The following is a 6,221-nucleotide window of genomic DNA, read 5'->3' as shown; positions in this document are numbered from 1 at the left end:
TTGTGAATACAAAATTATTCAGGAATGTGCGACTGGAACGTACAATAATATGTTCGGAATAAACCTTTTTTTTTGCTATGTCATTTGCAGAAAAAGCTTTATATCATTTATGCCTCACCCACTTTCTAACACGTAGAGTTTCCTACAAAATGGTTATTTTTTAAAACTGAGAAAAAATTTAGGATTATTGTTAGCAAACTTGTATTTTCATATCGATGAAGGAAATATATATATAATCAGTATATTAGATAATCAAATAGTTATATGGTTAAATTTAATGGTTAATGTAATTTCTAGATGTCTTTTTTTATAATGTTATAGACTTATAGTTATATGTACACTCTTTAATGGTATGAGTATGACTATGGATTAAGTGATTAATTAACTTTTTTACTATTGAATGAACTTCGAATGTATTATACTCAAGGGTTACCAAACCGATAAAATAAGAATTCACTATTTAATTATATTTAAATAAATTACACCAAACCTTAAAAAATTGTTTTCATTAAGGTTGTTTGGGTCAACATAAAGTCAAACCACAAAACATACTTGAAGAGGAAAACGTCTAACACTTTCAACCAAATACTGATAAGAGTCACGATAACTAAGAATGAGTAGTAATCATACATTTATCAAAAAGAAAAGAAAAAAATAATATTAATAAAAAGGGGAAACATAAATATTTATAAACAAAGAATAATACTAACAGTTACTTGAAAACTGGAGCTTCAACATGGCTGAGTTCAAGACAAAGGAAAAGAATCTCCCTCCTTTCTTGAGTACCCTATATAAATAAATCTGAGTTTCTTCTTGACAATAAAATTACGGTTTTACCCCTTGAGAAGAGTTAGTGAGTTACCTCTTTGTTGGGCTCGTTTTTTACCAACATCCAACATATTTGGATTGATATCACAAACATAAATTTAAGTTTCTTCTTCTTCTATGGATTTGTGATTAAAACTATACATACTTTCTACCTAAAAGCAACATCACCTGTATAAACAAAAGAGTGATTGAACCCTCTAAGTTCTGACTAGGAGCAAATGACCATTTTACCCTTCTGTCGTGAAGTGACATGCCAAATAACAAATGATTGTTTATTTGAGAATTGCTATAAATTGGGGAGAGTGTTGAATAAAAAAAAAAAAGAGTGATTCTTTTTGGACTAAAAGAATACTTTTGAGTTCCAACTAGGAGCAAATGACCATTTTACCCTTCTGTCATGAAGTGATATGCCAAATCACAAATGACTGTTTATTTGAGAATTGTTATCAATTTGAGAGAGTGTTGTATAAATATAAACAAAGAGTGATTCTTTTTGAGCTAATTGAACCTTCTGAGTTCTGACTAGGAGCAAATGACCATTTTACCCTTTCTGTCATGAAGTGATATGCCAAATCACAAATGACTATTTATTTGAGAATTGTTATCAATTTGAGAGTGTTGTATAAATATAAACAAAGAATGATTCTTTTTGAGCTAATTGAACCTTCTGAGTTCTGACTAGGAGCAAATGACCATTTTACCCTTTCTGTCGTGAAGTGATATATGCCAAATAACAAATGACTGTTTATTTGACAATTGTTATAAATTCGGGAGAGTGCTGTATAAACAAAGAGTGATCCTTTTTGGACTAAATGAACCTTCTGGCTTCTCACTATGAGCAAATGACCATTTTACCCTTCTATCTTGAAGTGATATGCCAAATAACAAATGACTGTTTATTTGACAATTGTTATAGATTGAATTTGTAAATGGAAAAAAATTATGAAAGTTTTTGGCATCACTGTGAAAATATACAAAAGGGGATGATTTAGGTAAAGGGTAATAAGGTAAAAAGGAAGATGTTGAGAGAAACTAACCTGTCCCACCAGCTACATCAAGATGCTTCATCCCAGGAAATGGGCTCAATTTTGAAACAAATCTGCAAAATAAAAATAAACCCCTAATAAACAAACGAATATATATATTTAAAAATAAATAAATAAGGAGTTAAGGACATTATTTAAAATCTATAAAAGTCAACAAACAGATGTTGACTGTGGATACTTTTAACATAAAAATCCATACTTGAAAGTTTCTTGAAAAGAAATATAAATCAAATTAAGCATATGATTATAACAATTACTTGAACAGAAAATGTTTTGCACTTGAAAATCCATATTCAACATAAACTTAAAAAACAAAATGGAAAAGATTTTATTTTTTTATTTAACCATTTAAGAAAGTCAAACACAAACAAAACAAAATCAGTATAAGAATGGGAATCGCCCTATTACTCTGTTTTGTGATTTAATATCATAAATGAAATAAGGATTAAGGAATACATGTTTTCCTTTCATATATCTCTAAATTTTTATCTCTAAACTTAGCATAGTCTTTATCTCCCTATGTTATAGAAAATAACAATGTCATTAAAAACTCATTAAAAATAACAATTTCATAGAAAATTAATATAGTTATTACCTTTATCATGTTACTATTACTAACAAACTATTAAAAACAACACTCGAGAGACAATCAAGATTAATTTTTTGTTGTATTAACTCCTGCAGAAAATAAATGTTTTGACATTCTTGGTTTAATTACGAGCTAAGAAAAACACATCAGGGATACACATCAAGGATACTATACTGATAAGCAACTGCATTTCCATGTTCAAGAATAGTATACACATAAGGTATCATATATGAACAGAAAACAAGGAGCAAATCAGTAGCAGTAGCAGCATTAAAGAAATCGACTAAAATCAGTTGTATATTTGATAATAACATCAAAGAAATCGACCAACGTCAAAGCTAAAAAAACGCCCAACTGAGATCCGTTAAGGATATTTGCTAATAACACCAGCATCAATTGATAATAACATCAAAGAAATCGATAGCATCAAAAGGAATTTCTGTAAACTGTAAAACGCAAAAAGGAAAAGGAAGAAAAATGGAACCTGGGGTGTGACGGTGTAGCTGTGGCCATCGATGGTCTCCGGCCAGTGGCTTCACAGGGTTGGCGACGGCATACGGTGGCGAGCAGGGGAGGGGGTGCGACGTGAAAGCAGACGCTAGAGAGGCAGACGCGATGTTGGAATGGAGAAGCGTAACAAATAAAGGTAAGGTTTTACTTTTAAAAGGGCATATTGGTCAATTCCCAAATCAGGCTAAAAAATATTTTTGATTAGTTAGACAAGAGAATAAAGTTCAAATATTTTAGGTAAATTTATGGTTGAATCCCAAATTAAATTTTGTTTGCGGAAAAAAAAAACAGAATACCGGCTAAAATTTCAGAATAACCCTTTTTGTCCAGTTTCACAGATTTAGCATTTATCTTGTCTTTTTTCGTTAATCCGTCAAACTATTGAGACTTTTCTGAAGATTACTTTATTTTTAACCAATAACTCAAATATTTGGATTTTTTTTAAGATTATTCTTGAGCCAATGTATGTTGCTATTATTAACAATCATTTGTAAATATAACACATCTTTTTATTATATATAAAAAAAAGAAATACAATTATTGCTAATTTCTAAGAATAAAAATGAGGTTAAGTACCCTCCCCCCATATTGTAGGTGACAACGACAACATTTCTTCGTTCCTCTTATATATAGGTGTCATGGTGAAATGCAGTATATGAGTGTTCTTCTTAGTTGGATGGGTAGTTAGATTAAAAAACATAAGAGGAAGATCAACATCATAGGAACACCCATAAACTGCATCTCATCATGACACTCATAATGATGCATAAGAGGAACGTAGAAAGTTTGAAGTTGTCAGCAAGCAATATGAGGAGGGGGGGCTTAGTCCATATTTCCATTATATAATTAGCAATAATTGTATTTATATTGTTTATAATAAAACATGTGTTATGTTTATAAATGATTTGTTAATAACAATATGCATTAGTTCAAGGGTAATCTTAAGAAAAGTCTCGATATTTTGATTATTAGTTAAAAATAACGTCATCTTCAAAAAAAGTTTCAATATTATGACAAATTAATGAAAAAGTCAGAATACTGGCTAAATCTGCGAAACCAGTCAAGAAGGAGTATTCTGAAGTTTTAGCCGATATTATGTCCTATTTTGTAAATAAAATTTAATTTAAGATTAAACCGTAAACTTGTTTAAAATATTAAGATTTTATTGGAGATTTCCAAGTTAAAAATGAATAACTTATTAAAAATAGATTGTTACATGTGTGGAAAAATTATAAGTTAATTTTTAAAGTCTTTATCTAAATACTTGTTTTAGCTTATATGAAAGACCCAAACTTTCATACTAAAGATATCATAATACTCCAAAACATGCTACATGCATATTCATAAAGCAATATTTTACATTGATCGTTTAATTACATAAACTGGATACAAACCGACTATTAAGATTTTTACAAAGTTTTATATATTACATAATTTCTCAGGAATTTATACACTAAATACAAAAGCTATAATATTATATAGAGTAAATTACTGAAATCGTCCCTGTGGTTTAGTCAAAATTGCACGTTTGGTCCCTAACTTTTTTTTTGCACTCGGATCGTCCCTGTGGTTTGATTTTGTTGCGTTTTTCGTCCCTATGGTTTGGTAAAAATTGCATGTTTGGTCCCTAACTTTATGTATGTAAGGGACGAAAAATGCAACAAAATCAAACCACAGGGACGAAAAACGCAACAAAATCAAACCACAGGGACGATCCGAGTGCAAAAAAAAAGTTAGGGACCAAACGTGCAATTTTGACCAAACCACAGGGACGATTTCAGTAATTTACTCTTTTATATATTCTACATCTTCTACCAGTACAAAACTATACTAGATGTTTATCACCTTCAATAATTAAAACATTGAGAGGGATAAGCGGGTGACGCTTAGTGAGTTCAATAACAGTTACAACGTTATGCTATATATATATATATATATATATATATATATATATATATATATATATATATATATACCATTAATTGCGGAACAAATTAACAAGTAGTTTCATTAACTGCGGAACAAATTAACAAGTAGTTTCATTAATTGCGGAACAAATTAACAAGTAGTTTCAGATATTTTTTGATGATAAAAATCATACATTAGTTTATAAAACTGTTTTCTATCTTTGCTTATAAACTTATGATTACTGATTAGAACTTGTAAAACTTTTAATTGATTACAATAATAATGACGATTAGCTTGTATCTTTGAATCAGACATGATGAATAATAAAAGAACAAAAGTTATTTAAATATTTCAAGCATGAATTTGATTAACTTGATTATTATTAAATGCGAGTATTATTTTAACAAAAATTTCAAACTTTGTAGAATTAATAGTTAGAATAACTCGAAATGAGATTGTCATAGAGATAATACAACAATTGAATAAAATTCTTTATATATTACCTTCTTTTAAATTACAATCAGAGCATCCGTCTGGAGCAAGTATGATTTGAAAATCTAAAGATTTTGAACATCTAGAAGTAGATAGGAGAACACTTTTCTTAGACATGAACTAAACATTAGAGAGAAATTTAATGAGAGAAATTTTTAGAGAACCTAGAGATGATTCTAATTAAAACATATCTCCTCAATATATAGGAGTCTTGGAGTCTTGAAATATCTTGAAACGGGAAACCGAAGGATTACCGGATCAATCTTGAGAATTATTGAATCAACTTGCCTTTGTCGGAGTGTAGATGTGGCAGACAAAACTGTAAAGCTTCATATTTTGTCATTTTTTGATAATTGGCATCATATTTTGTCATTTTTTGATAATGGAAAATCTTCTTTTGCGATAATGGAGCATCTTCTTTCATCTTTGTAAAAGTTGTTTGTTTTCTTGTAATAATTTAACATCTTATCTCTGCAGAGGATTTGATAATATTTTTGATAATTGATGTACTCACACAGTGTATAAATTTGATAACAGTTGAATAAATACTAACACAATTTGATAACACGTAAATACTAACACAATTTGATAACACGTAGTACTACCCCCTCTTGAATAACAAACACTTTTGCAAAATACCTAAAAAGGTATGACACCAAGGGTGGAGGGTGAAATACGAAATGAAAGAATACCTTACATTGAAGGTATAACACCAAAATTAAAAATTTAATTAATCTGCAAATGGATCATCAAAAGGATCTTGAGCATCTTGAAAATTATTTTTGACAGATGTGGGAGAATTTTCTGAATTAGTTGGAGAATTGATAAAGGGGTTTTTCGAAGGAAAG

General features: G+C 29.5%; 1 long non-coding RNA gene across 2 annotated transcripts; it reads right to left on the bottom strand.

Annotated features, from left to right (window-relative positions):
- Nucleotides 1-441: 441 nt before the first annotated feature.
- LOC145109142 (uncharacterized) lies at nucleotides 442-3,081 on the bottom strand. 2 transcript variants are annotated; one of them, XR_013708793.1, is made up of 3 exons: nucleotides 2,948-3,081; nucleotides 863-1,927; nucleotides 442-787 (listed from the first exon to the last, which is right to left on the bottom strand). It is a non-coding gene; the product is annotated as an uncharacterized LOC145109142 (long non-coding RNA). The 2 variants fall into 2 exon arrangements; XR_013708792.1 differs by having other exon boundaries at nucleotides 442-1,927.
- Between the last annotated feature and the right edge of the window lie 3,140 nt (nucleotides 3,082-6,221).

This window comes from Lactuca virosa, chromosome 4 (assembly GCF_052849685.1).
Source record: "Lactuca virosa cultivar CGN04683 chromosome 4, Lactuca_virosa_CGN04683_v6, whole genome shotgun sequence".
Taxonomy (NCBI): domain Eukaryota; kingdom Viridiplantae; phylum Streptophyta; class Magnoliopsida; order Asterales; family Asteraceae; genus Lactuca; species Lactuca virosa.
This window is presented reverse-complemented; position numbering and strand designations above follow the sequence as displayed.